At 42.5% G+C, this 14,976-nt stretch overlaps 1 long non-coding RNA gene across 1 annotated transcript in view; it reads left to right on the top strand.

The window, feature by feature from the left end:
- The window catches only part of LOC149859595 (uncharacterized), a 141,211-nt gene that overhangs the window by 116,418 nt on the left and 9,817 nt on the right, over positions 1 to 14,976 (top strand). The gene's annotated exons all lie outside the window — the stretch shown is intronic.

Raw genomic sequence — 14,976 nt, 5'->3', positions numbered from 1 at the left:
TTTTGATGCCTCAATGAGGCATGACGACAGAAACCCTTGGTGATTTAACAGGAGACATTGATTCATTTCATGGCTCTCAAGGGGGCAAAGACCAAACTTAATAACCTGAGAAGTGAACGTTTTGAGAAGTCTGATGTGGAGTTGGGTCTCATACTTGAGCTCCTGACGCTTACTCAGCTGAAAGTTGTTCACTGTGCACAAATCTCAGAGAAGGCCAAAAATAACAGTTCTTTTATTCCTTTTTGGTAATCACAAATGCCCACCTCCCCTTCTCTCCATCCATGAATACCTTTAATTCTAATTCAGAGGCCCATCAACAGCCCCTGAAATCAATGGAAAGGCTTGAATCAAGCCCATGGAAAGAACATATTCCAGTGTACCCCAAGCTTTTCCTCATTGCCTGCCACTTGCTTAGTTTTAACTCCTTAGATCCTATATTTGATTTCAGGGTTTCCCCTCCTCTTTACTAGTTCTGTGGCACCCAGATTTTCTATACGACCCTAAATGTTATGCCCTTCCATCAGCTATCTGACTCCCCATTTCTCAGGTTAGTGCTTGTCAGAAAAAGCAGAGAAGCTCCTGCCAAGAATCTGCAACAAACATCATTTTTTGTTGTTTTATCAAAGTTCTGAGTTGAAAATTTTAACTTTTCATTGAAAAATAATACCCCAGTCCAGAAAATATGGGGGGTCTGCAATCACAAACTATAAAATATGCAGGTTGGCTGAAAACCTGGAGGTTCCCAGTTGTCAATGACAAAAATCATATGCAGAAGTTTTTACTTCATCAAAAATAATTCTGTTAAAAAAATGAGTTACTGGAAAATGTTCAGCTATCCCAAGGTAGAACCCATTTCATAGTATAAAGTAGACTTTTGATACCACAGCCTTCTAGAAAAAAAGTTGCTTTTTCCATGAGTTTCCAATGTCTAGAATTTTTTTTTCATGGTAACAGATACATGTTGATTGGGAAGTGAAAAGGTTGCGAGGCATTTGGAGGAATGGGTTTATTTGAAAAACTTAATTTTTATACCTTTTTTTGTCTATTTTCTTAGTTGATAAAATCTTGCATTTTATTTTTACCGTCCACCCATGATTATTAATGGGCAGACATATTTTTTGTTGAGACTATCATGACATTGTACAGGTATAAGCCAGAAGGACCACCATATACTTGTGGTTGCAAGAGATGTTAAGTACTGCGTTTGCTACAACTTGGATAAGATATAAAAGTTAGTATGACCTAATGGCAGGAGATAATGTAATCACTCTTATGTCAAGACCTTCAAAAGTGATTTTAGATACTCAGCTTGAATCATTTTAAGAGGCCTGATCTTGAGAAAGTGCTGATCCTCTGCTATCTGAAAAGCAGGTTGCTTTTTAGACTTCAGTTTGTTTCAACCAGTGAACTAGTTACCCTTTTATTTGCCAAAAACTTCCAAAAAAATAAAATAGGAGCACAAAAATGATACCATACCTACAAGAAACACAGCCTGTTTCTAATAGCCCAGAAGTGATAGATCTAGGATATCATTATGTAATACTTAGAGCACCTGAGTGAGAGCTAGGACGTGTAAATTAGTTAGTGCTAGAAGGAACTGAAAAATGGAGGAGGCATCCCATGGAAGAGTCTTTTATTTTAACATTTGTTTTTATTCCAAGTGGGAACAAACAGTTGAAACAGCAAACTGTTTGCAATATAATTTTTTTCTAAGAAAAAAACAACTGATTCAGAAATGTTGAAACATTTTGTTTGGTTTTCAGCAGACCTTAATCTTTGTTTCTCCTCAGGCCAACAAATTGCCTCACAGAAATTATGGCTTCTGGTCCCTCGTGCCACTGTTCTCCTTCAGCAACCCTGATAGTTGAGTTGACCACATCCCCCATGGTCCAATGCAGTGTCTCCCTGTAGCTGAGCCATCCTGGAGCTTCTTTGCCTCAAGTGAAGAATTACAGCTGCACAGGTGCTGGCCACAGAGCGCAATCCCTGCACACAGGGCTGGGCAGGGGCAGAGCAGAGGCTTGGGACCCTGATCCTGGTGTGCAGAGTCCAGCAGAGGTGGCACAGGGTCCCAGGGAACAGGGTCTGGAGGAGGTGGCACAGGGTCCCATGGTCCCGATCCCTGCTCACAGGCCTGGGTTGCAGCAGTGAGGTCAGAATCCAAATATGTAGGGCCAATCCTGGGATGGGGGCTCTAATCAAACCTGCAGACCAGTCCCACACCACTCATTCGACTTGCAGGGCCAAAAGGTTAAGCACCACTGTTTTAAAAAAATTCAACCAGCCCTTCCTGGCATAAGTTCCATTATTTCAGTTAATGGAAATTTTTCAGTTATAGATAATGTTATGACAAATGGGTTTTGGGGAAACTAAAAATATTCTAAAATCTGGACCTAATTCAGTAAACATTTCAAGCCAATAGAGGGAGGAAAAGGTTAAATATTTTGAGGTATTTAATTTCAATATATTTTGGAAATCCTTCATTTCAGCAATTTCAAATGAAAACTTCTTAAAGTTTTTCTTTCTAAGTGGCAGTTTTCTTTTATCATTGACCCTAATTAAATAAAGAAGTTCAAACAAAACATTCAGATAAACCAAAGCTAAACAAAATATTTAATTTCAGCCAAAATAAACTTTTTTGGGTAAGTGCCAAATAAAATTTTTCTTTTTGTTAAAAAGAAAATATATAACTTAATTTTTTTCCCCTTTCAATTCAACCTAAACCAATATTTTCTCCAAATTTTCAGGCCTACTACTATACTGAAAAATCCTCTATCCTCCAAGAGCTAGCTGTAGAGTAAAACTTTAAAAGCATCAGTGTGACTTGGTATCTCAGGAGGAAAAAATCCTTAGCCTTAAGTACTCTTACATGCCAAAGTCATACTTGGAAACTGGAACTTGGGCTACTAATTTAAAATTTTCATCTTGCACCCAATTTATTCTTCTGATTTATTTGGAAAAGGTGCAAAACCTATCATAAAAGACCAATCACACTGCCATTCCTACAGCTGTGCCCGATCATATTAACTTAATACAGAGAAATAAAAAAACAGACCTCATATTCCTGATCATGATGGTGTATAATACAAGGTTCATTTATACTTGCCTGACCGCTGATTGAGCAAATTATGTGAAATGATCTCTACCTGCAGTTCTGACCACATGGCATTGTGGGATGGAGATGGAGTTTATTGAGACATCTTCCAAGTTTACTACAGACTTTGTGGAGCATGAGCTCTTCTGCTAGGCATGATTTCATAGATTTTATCATTGACTATGTTCTTCAAAACAAAACAAATCTTTAAAAACAAATGTTCGCCATGATTTTCCAGATGCAAAACCAGTCCATATTCCCTACACTTTATACAATGAATTGCAGCTACAAGCATTTGTTTTTTCATCATCCCTGAAGTCTAGTTTAGGATGAAGAATAACTGTTTAGGATGAAGAATGACTGTTTTTGGCCAGATACAGCTATTTACAAGTGTTTTAAAAAGGTACAGTTTTGGGAAACAAAAAGGGATGGGAAGAAAAACATTAGCAGTTGTTTATGTTATTTAAAGTAAAGCTTGGCTCTGCGGTTGCTTTAAAAACAAATCCATTTATTTATTTTATTGTCAGCCCAATAGAAGCTATTTCAGCTTGAGGGCTGGAGCAAGAGGTAGGGTTTCCATCAATCAATAGTACTTGGAGGTTATTTGGCTTCTCTTGCTGGGAGATCTTCGTGAGGCCCAACTGAGAGGAGGCATCCAACATTTACCCTTCATATTTCATTTACATTTATTATTTTAAAATATATATTGTGAAATAATTGTGTTTGTACATGTGTGTAACCTCCAGCTGGTATTATGTTGAAGGCTTTCTCTTTGAATGGCAAGTCATGGTTAGCAATGAATTAGCAAAGTGGGCTTACCACAAACATACGTTACTAACAATGGGAACCCAGCTTCCTGTCCTGCTCCCCTTTGATCCCTCTTGGAACAATCTCTCAACTCTCCTTGCTGAATAGCCTCATTAATGACCACTCCATACACTCTTGCTGGTTGCTACCTCCTGCACATCTCTCAAAGTCACAATAGAAAAGTAGCCCATTAAGGAACAAACACTTTAACCCTCCTTGTTCTGAGAAGCTTGTTCTCAGTGGGACACATGGAGCTCTGTTGCACTGTGGTGGGGATCCTGCATAGTTCCAGTTCTGCGTGGTCTGTGCAGCATGGTTGTCTGAGGCACCCCATACCATAGGGGAAAGAAACAGGCTCACAAATGAATCAGGGCTGACCAGTAGTGGCTCTGGGAATGGGGAAAAGGGGGTGCAGGTCCTTCACTTTTGCTGTACCACATGGATACTGGCTGTGGCTAGACCTCATCCCAGTCTGCTGGTGAGCTTTGAGTTCAACAGCCAGTCAATGTGGGCTCTGGTCAGAGCTCTGTGTCAACAGTGGGCTCTTAGCTTGCCAGCTGATTGGGGTGGGGTCTCACCAGAGCCACTGCTTTCCAGAGCCTGGGGGATGAATGCTGCAGCTATTTGCCCTTTTGCATCCCATGGCATTCAGCAGAAGGGGAGAGGAGGGGATGGGTGGTGGTGGCAGTGCTCACCCCCTGGGCTCTGGCTAGACCCTGTGCTGAGGGCTCACACATGGTACAGTGTAGCAAGTGGGGTCCTGGGGCCCATCTAATCGTTGGCCTGCCCACTTGTCTCAGGGCTAACCACCCATCTGCCTCACCTGCCACACATTTGATGAAACCAATTGGATGTTGTTAATCAGGTGGGAGGCTGCCCATTTAATTGCCCTGGTGCTGGGGGCTCCGACCCTCCTCTTATACCATGTTCCATGCCTTGCAGCTGGCATCCATGGCCTGTCACTCAGCCTAAATTTACTTGGCCTAACACCTGGCCTATAATCCATACCCCACACTGGAGCTTGCAATCCCTGTGCTCTCACATTGGGGCTCACAAATTACACCCGCTTGGGTCTCTGAGCCCCTCCCTTTCACTCAGGCTCCCTGCCCAGCTCTGCATCCTCTTGGTTCCCTCAGGTCCCACACTGGGCCTCATCCCATGCCTGACCCACTGGGCCTCAATACCCTTGCACTGGAGCCTCCCACCTGGCTCCTTCTTGGGGCTCAGAATCCCACCCCTCTGGAGTCTCACACCGAGCTCCCTTTACGAACCTCAGGCCTCACTGTGGACCTGGGCTGTGTCTCAGGTCCCTTCACATGACCTGGACCTAACCTCAGGCTGCACACAGTAAAACTGGGCCCTTTGCTTTGTCTTCAGGGTGTGTTCCCCTAGCCTTTCCCCTCCTCAGGGTAACCCACAAGGCAGCAGGGGCTGAGACTTTCTGGTGGCCCATACTCACCCTTCACTGGGGAGGCACAGGTGTAGTATTTCCTGGAGACTGCCCCGCCACGGGCAGCCCCACCACACCATCCAGCCCCAGTAGGGTGTTGTTTTAGGTCATGCCCCAGGACCAGGAGCCTCCACCATCCCCATAACTGCTGCCTTGTACTTCCAAGACGTTATGTGAGCAGCAGCTCCAGCCAGGTGATGTTCTGCCCCCAGGTGCTTGCAGCAAACTGCTGGCTCCGTTGCTCACGGCCTGTTCTTAACACAGATAGCCAGGCCCTGTTCTCAATCAGGCAGTCTCCTGCTGGTAATGTGCCTGACTGGGAGTGCAGCAACCTGCAGGCTGCTCTGCTGCTTGCCTACGCCTCTTTTAGTGACAAGCACAGCCTGTGCTTTGTCACATACAGCCAAACAGCAAAGGGTTGACTGGCCTATGACTGAATTACTGCAGAGTAGGTGTGAAGGAGATGTGGAGTTTATCCTAATTAAATAACAACCTCAGATCTACAAACACTCTCAGTGTAGGTGTGGCTCTCCTGGAGTGGTTTACTCTTGAGTATTCCCCACAAACCAGCTCCTATTCACATATGCCAGACTCAGAAATGAGGTGGTGAAGCTTCTGCTCCTGAGCTCTCTGTCTCCAGTGAAGGGGGTACATTCAGGATTCAGGGGATATGTTTGAGTATGGCCCTCCCTAGGTGCCCTTATAATCCATGTCATTTCTGGAACTTGTGTGGATTACAGGTGATTAGAAAATTACAACTTCCCCAGTAGAAAGTGTTCACAGTAAAAAAATCTTCTTTTGGAACATTTCCATTAAAAAAACTATTGGCTTTTCTCAAGAAACTCATTGGTAAATTTTGGTTTCATTTCCATCAAGAACAAAACTTCGGAATTCACTTTTTTTCCCCCATTTAAATGTTGATGATACTTTCGGTTTTTTGAAAACCAAAAAAAAGAGATTGATTCCATTTTTGGTTTCTGTATTCTCAAGAACCTTCTCACTCTTCTGTACTTTCTTTTTTATTCAACCCCCATATAAATTCCCCAAACTGAATAAGAAAAACATTTAAGTCAAACGCTTTCATTTTATTTTTCACATGTTGCCTCAAAACTTTCTATTTCAGATTCACAGTTGGAAATTGAAACATTTAATTGAAATGGGAAAATTATCTAGGTTCAAAATTTTGACTGCTTCTACCAGTGAGTATTTCATCCTAGCTTAATCCCTGTGCCTTCTTATAATGCATAGGTCAGTGATACAGTGTTGGCATTACACATATGATGTTACTGTAAAAAAGCAGAATTTCATGCTAACCTTGTTTTCTAACATCTTCCACGGACAGATCCCAAAACACTTAATAAGAATACATTCAAATGTTCAGCCTTCTTTTGAGGCAAGAAAGGACTATTATACCCATTTTAGAGCAAAAGAAATAGAGATTACAGCCTAATTTTTCAGGCATGCTGAGTACCCTTTTTAAGTCGCTCATCACTTCTTTAACTTCTTATTTACTTCATTTTCATAAAAAATGTACTCATCAGCCAATGACGTTAGGACAGAACTCTGGATACCAACTCCCCATCTGGCGTACTGATCACAATGTCTCAGACTTGTCTGGAAATTATGGGAACACTTTAGTTATACATTGTTCCTCTTTCACAGAAGTCATTGGTGACTGCAGGTAGTAAGCCATGGCCAGAATACAGCGCATGCTGAGGTGAGAATATATCCCAGCATAATAATTGTACTCGTTATTTTAAAATAATAAATTGTGGATTTTGACTCAAACCTGTTCTAAACATTCCAGAGTCTGATAAATGCAACTGCTGGTAGATTTCCAAGTTCCTTTTGTAGGCCAAATTTTTTTAACATTCAAGACAAAACAAAATGTCAAGCAGTTTTATGGGTGGTCTGACTGGAAAAAAAATTTTGTAGCTGGAGCTATTACTTTTTTCTCGAAAGCAAAGATGGGTTTCTGAGCCAACTTATATATTTTCTGGTTTACCAGTTATTAATCAAAGTGCATGTTTGGAAAGGCCTGGCTAGTATGAATGTCACCTAGTGGATGGAATAAAAATTGATTAATTCATAGGATCATTTCTAATAATTAATGGAGACATTTTAGTGCAAATGCCAAATAATGGTCCCTCTTCTTGGAGAAGAACAATCCATATTTTCTTTGGTTCCTGTCTCTTCTGGCATATGTACAGAACTGCAACAAATTTTGGTTGTATTTTCACCAGTGTTTTGCATTAATCTAACTACCTTCATAGAAATCAGTGGTAAATTTCATGTTCATAATCAGAACAGAATTAGGTAGAACTGAGCACTACTCTTTCATAAGAAAGGTGTTTACCAAAAATACTTTAGAGTTGATGCCAAACACTACTGCTAATGGTGAGGCTACTGCAGCATTCAAGGTATGCATAAAATGAGTACATTTCCTGCCAGATAGGTGATTACACATTAACAAAAAATTAAAAGCACAGCTGATCTTGGATTGTCAGTTTCAGACGCTAATGAGAAAAGCGTTCATAGACTCAAGTCCTTTCTCAGCTATGGGGGCAGTACCAGTAGTTGACACGTATTAACATGGGAGAACCTAGCAATATCTATTATATGGATAATTACAAATTGTTCACACAGTCAGAGGTGCATTCTCCTTCTGGACTTAAGAATATTTTAATCATTGATATTTCAAAAATGCTCTGGATTTCTTGGTAAACCCTCCATTGTTGCTCGGGAGCTTACATGCAAACAATACCAGAGAGCTAAAGAAAGAAAATGGAATAACCAAATAATTAAGGGAAAGGAATTTTTATTTATGTTCTTTAATGTCAGGAACATTAGAATGCAACACAGCTCTGACTTTAGGGGGGCCAGCAAGAGTCCCTGCCTACAGTCTAGTAAAAGCTCTTGATCCCTTCAGCAGGACTAAGAACCAGGAGTCTGATGGACAGACACCACCCAGACCTAGTGACCATGATCTTAGATTTGTCTCAGTGGCCCTGATTGGGCTTACCTGTACAGACTAAACTGGAGACCTCTGACTCTAAGAACATGAGATTTTGCTGAGAAGTACAAAACCTTCCTCATTACCTCATAGTCTGGAGTAGACTCAAAGCTCTGCATGGGCATGTCCATAAGTGCAAATAATCCAGAAGCAGTTTACTTTCAAGTAAACTACTCGAGAGTAAACTCTCCCAGGCATGTGTCTAAACATGCAGGAATGTGGGAGATTTGCTGCTCCTAGCATCAGATTGCTCCTGCTCCCTGCAGCCCTGCAACCAGCTCTGGTCTCCCCATGGGTTCTAGCTCAGGGGCCAGGAGACAGCTGTTTCCTGGCAGAGCCTGGGACATTGCTCCCTACCCCTGGGAGCTGCCTGCTGCCAGGGCAGGCTGCACCACAGAAGCCCAGGTGGGGACAATGTTCCCTGCTGTGGCAGCAGGGAGCTCCCAGCCCCTGTTCTGCAATCATGGGGCTGGGAGATCCTTACCTGCCTCCTATGGTTGCAGGGCCCAGCCCTGTCCCTGCAATTGCAGAGCAGGGGTTGGGAGCTCCCTGCTGCCAGGGCAGGGGTACATTATTCCCACCCAGACTCCAGTGGCGGAGTCTGCCCTGACAGCAGACAGCTCGCAGAGGGAGGAAGCAATCTCCCAGCATCTGCTGCTCAGCTGCCCATGAGCACACTTGCTTCTGGTCAAGCGTTTATCTGTGTGCTACCGTGCAGTTACTAATCATAAGTAAATTTGCTACTTGCATTTGCAGGCAGCAAATTTATTCATGATTAGAGCCAATTACTGTACAGTAAGTGTCTGCACATGTAGACACAGATGCTAACTGCACCATAAGTGGCTCTACTGCTCAGTAAAGCATCTCCTGTAGACACACCCATTATGTTCTAGCTTCTAGATAAGAACATATCAGCACAATTAATTAGGATGAGAATCACTTTACAAGAGAGGAACTAGTTCAGCTAAAATCAAGAAAAAGCCATCTTTTTAAAAGTGAGAAAGGGTATAAAGTTAAAGATAAAAACACATTTAAATGTTTGTATCAGAACAACATAGAGCTATTGGCAGCATAATGTTAAAACAGTCTCCAGTGACCCAGAAGATTTTGGGTCTGGATCTGAACTCTGAATGACTCCTGCCTGTAAAAAGAACCAACTTAAAAACCCAGGGTGCCTATACATGTGCAGTGAGGCTGCTCTGACACGCTGTAATTACAATGCATCAGAGCAGACTCAATTAATTACAGTGCATCAGAGCAGATGCTGTAATTACAGTGCATTAGAGCAGACTTAATTAATCAAGTCTGCTGGACCATGATAATTAGCATCCTCATCTTGAAAAATGGCAGTGGGGGTGCTTTAACTATAGCTCATTCAACAGGCTTTAGCTAAAGCACTGCCCCCCCGGCATTTTTCAGCATGGTACGTGAGAAGCTTCAGGCACTTTAATTAGAACAGCTCTCAGAGCCGCTGCATTTGAAGTGTGCCCCCCGCCCTGCCACACACACACACACACACACACACACACAAACACAGACACACAGAGTCCTGGAGCAACACCCCCAGCTCCCTTACCCCACAATAAAGTTCAGGCCTGGAGCTCAGCTGAGGTCCAACGCTACAGCAGTTTTGGCCAAGTCTGTTCTGGGAAACCTCACTGAATTAAATGGGAGCATCTCAGGAATAAATGAGAGGATTTGTCATTTTAGACTGTGCTCTTTTTCCTTTGTAACAACCGTAGAGATTAAGGCTGAAAAACATTACCAATTTGATATTTTCCTAACACAGGAGGACTTCTCTTGAAATACTTATATGATCACTGGTTTGATGGACTTCCACACATACACTTTGAAGAGGGCATGACCTCTTCAATTTGCTGTTGCTGAGATCCAGTTGCAATAATTCTGCCCAAATACCCAGTGCATAATTGGTGACTCTTGAACATTATGGTTTATCTGGTCTATTTCAAAATGTTTTACTTCTGCTTGGTACAGATTGTACCAACAAATCAGTTTCAAAATGCTGTCTTTGCAACTGTGATACAGTAGTGTTTTCGTCCTTTCCTCTAATTATTTTTGCCTCTTGATGTGGACTATTGAGAGACTCAGGAAACAATAACAGAAGTGCTGTGTAAGTTTTTTTTAGGAGAATTTGGTATATTGGCTCTAGGAACTTTGCTGATTATCTTGGCTAGCCTTGAACATTTCCGCTGGCATTTCTATAATTCTTTTAAGAAACATATATGTGTTGTAAACCAACTACTAATGATGTAGATCCAACTATTTGATTCTAGATACACAACCAATTTCTTTCCTGGTCTTCACAGGGGTTCCACCAATATAATAAAGAGCATAATTTGTCCTATAACTATACCTCTTGAATGGATGTGAATTTCTAAGAGAACTAATTGATGTGTATGATGGGAATGAAACAATATCAATCCAGTATAAATATTTTACATCTAGTTTAAAAATCTAATTTGAAATCTTTTTTTTTTTCAAAAAAAGGAAGAAAGCAGCCTCCCAAAGATCTGGGTATTGGCCCAGAACCTAGTTCCACTCAAATCCACTAGGAGATTGCTAGTAATTTTAAGTCTCAAGATTTGGCTCATGGACTCAATATGGCTCCATCCTGCAAAGTATGTAAAAGGCCTTTGATTAATGATCAGTACCTTGCCCAGTTGGTGGATTATATCATTTAACTGCAGCTTTCTCTAAAAGGATTGCATGCATGATCACAGTACAAGGTAATTTCATGAGTTACTATTATTTATTATCTGCTGTGGTTGGCAAGTGGTCCCCAACTTGTGGCTGCCCCATAAATGCTTTTTGTGATAACTGGAAATTTTATTTTTAATAAGTAACTATTTCTTCAAATAGCAAAGTGCAGTGCTGCTGTAGCATATTATTTGCCTGTTGCTGCTATCTATGGGCTAGAGAAGGCTGTGGATTATGCTGCTAGCAGCTGAAATTTCAGCCTCATTGAAGTCAGTAGGACTTCTTGCATTGATCTCAATTTGTCCAGAAATTTACCCCGTTCTGCTATGCATTGCAAAAAAAACCCCACATAATGAAATGGTGCTTTTGGCTCTGAAGGGTTTACAGAATTATTCAGGAGATAGCCCTTTATTTTAGTTATTAGAACAGTGGTTCCCTAATCTTGTTAGACTCAAGACCCCACTTTTAGACTCAGAAAATGCCAGCTCTTAGCATTCACTCTTTTTTCATGTATAGAAAAATAATAAAAGAACTACTTCACAGTTAGGGCGGCTGTGAGCTGGAACCAACTTCCAAGGGAAGTGGTGCTGGCTCCTACCTTGGGGATCTTTAAGAAGAGGCTTGATGCCTACCTGGCTGGATTCATCTGAGTCCAGTTTTTCTCCCACCCAGGCGGGGGCTTGGACTTGAAGATCTACAAGGTCCCTTCCGACCCTACTTCTATGATTCTATGGATAAAGTAATTCTTCTGTTACAAAGAACTGAGGAGGGCCACAGAAAGTCAGAGTATATTTTACACTATGGATTCCTGTTTCAAATCTGAATTTATTTTCTAAATCATGTGCAGGTTTTTGCAGATCTAACAATCTTAAAAGGATCTTGTGGCACCTATAGTGCTGTGGCATGCTAGCTGAAAATCACCGGATTAGAATCATAGAATCACTGCATTTAAGGATACAAAGCACTTTACAGAATCAGAAGAGAAGGCAACATGTACTCTTTGGCATAGAATGGGTTCATTTCTGAATGTATTTATGTTGGTGAACATAGAACACTAGTGAAATTAACTAGGTTCTTCTGAATCCACACTACTATAGAGAAGCGCACACTCAGGTCCAGTACACTTAAAAACAGTAATGACCAACATGAGGGGAAGAGAAAGCCAAGAGAGGCTTTCCCCACCCCAACAGAGACTTTTCCCATTCTCCACTTCAGTTAGGAAAACACCAGGACAAGAGGCTCAGGCGCGCTGGTCCCAGAGCAGCCTGAGCCTGCAGATTGGAAACAGAGAGGGGCAGGGCTCGGGAGTGAGGTGGACCAGTAAACAACTGGCCGAGCATGTGGCTAAGGAGAGGAGAGAGGGACAGGGCCCAGGAGAGGCAGGGGCTGATAAGGCATGGGTGGAGCAAGAGGCTGTGAACTGGAGCAGTGGGGAGATGTGTGGAGAGATGGGGCCTGGAGCCAGGAAGCTGAGCCTGGCCCACAGATGAAGCAGAGCCCAGCTGCATGCCCCGCATAAAAGCTGATCGTTTGCATTTTTGTTGGTTTACCAGAGTTTTCTTTTATAAAAACATTCTTAATGCAAGACCCCAGACAGATAAGTTAGGGACATCTGCCCATAGCCAAAGGATGGTCCAAGAAGAGGCAGTGGCCAGGAGGTCTCACTCCCCAATGGCAGGACATGCAGGTGAGAAGTGATCACTTGGAAATGGAGCCTCAAGACAACAGTGTCTGTTGTGACACTGGATGTGGTAAGGGTGGGCTAAAAGGAAGGTTGGAGCCCCACAAAGACACCGAAGATACGGGATCTCACAAGTCACATGCTGGAGCTGCCTCCCAAGAAGAACATCAGGTTGTGGCAGGTGAGCAAGAACAGTGACCAGAACCTGAAGGTGGCAATACATAGAGTCTCACCCTGACATTGCAAGGGGGTAGAGCACTGGTCAAGCGAGGACCTAAGCCTTACAATATGTACCAGCGACAACCAAGAAAATAACTATGGACAAATGGCAGAAAAAGGGGATCAAATCAGCCCTATGTAGAGGTTCAGTACAAAATCTACTGGTATGTCCATCGAAGTCTTGGATAGGTTTTCTGTAAAGCAGTGACTTTTGCCCATAGACAATGATGTATTTCAAACCCATGATGACTGAATTCATCCCTGGGGCAAGCCCACTGGAGTAATGAGTGAAGCTGTTATCCCTGTTGTAAAAATAAATTAAACACACATTTTCAAACAAGCAATCCTTTAATTGTAACCAAAAACAGAGAGGCTGTTACAAATGGCCAGGGCCGCCTCTGAGTTTAGCTATGTCACTCGGCTGAGACACTTTTGAAGAGCAAAATTTAAAGTAAAATAGTGGAGAATGCTTAAAGAACATAAGGGTGGATTTTGGGTTCACTAGGTCTGGTTCAGTTATTGACCACCTGGCAGTCTTGAAATCAAGTAACTACATTGTTTTCAATTTCTCAGCCACACAGTAGGTGATCCAGGCAAGAGCTTACATGCCACATGCTACTAAGGCTATCTTGACAGTAGCTCAGATACAGTTATAAATTTCAGGCTAGTTTCCTTACTGAGCCAATTTCCATCATTTGAATAAAATGAGCAGTTCATTTTCTTGGCCTCTGTCAGGATATGTCATGTTTCTTTCATATAATTTCTATTGATTAACTTGCATGATTCTCTATTGAGGTAAAATCTACACCAAAAGTATTTGCTGGTACTGTGGAAATGCTTCTGACATGTTCATGTTGGTAACCAAGTTCAAAAAAGCTGTGTGCACCAAATTCACTTCTCACTTACCATATGATGAATGAGGACTGACTCCATGGAAATTACAGGATTGCATTCATATAAAAGTAGTGTTAGAGAAGAAACAGTCCCTTTGTCTAAGTTCTGCCTTTATTATTCTATTGGCTGTCAGTGTCACAGGCCAAAAAAGCTATAAAGTTGTCACCAGAACATGTCCAGCAATTAAGACTGGCATATCCATGTCACCATTCAAGGAGGGTTTAAAGAGTAAGGCCCCTATGGGATAAATGGACAGTCAGCTGAATTTTGGTCCAGGGGACAGCTCTGGGCCCAGTAGGAAACTGGGGATGTTTGACACCTAATTGTCAAAGCCCCATACCCAGTAGCTAAGGATGGTCTGCCAGGGCATGAAGGGATCAGAGGCTTCCGGTAGCAGGGTAGCTGAAGGACTTCCCTCCACTACAGACTTTAAAACACCCTCATGCCCTGTTAAGAGCTGCTGGACACAAGATTTAAAGTCCCCAGTGAGGGAAGCCCTTTGAGTCTGGCTCACTCTCCCTCCCCCACTCCTGCTGGGAGCAACTGATTGTTGATGTGGCCCCATGCATCAGGCCTGTTAAACACCATGTGTGCAACCAGGCAGTGGTTTTCTGACATCCCCAATGCATTGGTACCCCAGGATCTCTGGGTCCCTGTGTGCCAGAGATGTCTAAAGAACTACATGTGCAACGCACCTGGGCTGCACACAGTTTTTGAAGTCCCTGTGCACTAGGGCTGGGGTCAACAATCACCTGATTGTTGGGTGTGCTAGGACCAAAAGCCGTGTGTGTAGCCTAGGTGGGCTGCACACATGATTTTTACACATGCCTGGCACAAAGGGACCCTGGGACTGGGGAGATTTTTTCTGTTTCCAGGGTTCCTGTTTGCCAGGGATGCAGAATTCACCACCACTCTTTGATGCTGAATTTAGCTGATGCACCATAACTGTATCAATGTCTGCCATGATACATTGGGACAAACTGTTAATAAGTATTATTGTGCAAACATTTTTGTGCATCTGCGGCATAACAAGTGGCAAGGACATGAATATGGTTGTGTTTTGTCCCATCATAAATCTAGCTGTGTTGCCACAGCCATAC

Source organism: Crocodylus siamensis, chromosome 7 (assembly GCF_052110815.1).
Source record: "Crocodylus siamensis isolate JL-2025a chromosome 7, ASM5211081v1, whole genome shotgun sequence".
Lineage (NCBI taxonomy): Eukaryota > Metazoa > Chordata > Crocodylia > Crocodylidae > Crocodylus > Crocodylus siamensis.
The sequence above is the reverse complement of the archived record's forward strand: the minus strand, read 5'-3'. Positions and strand labels throughout refer to the sequence as shown.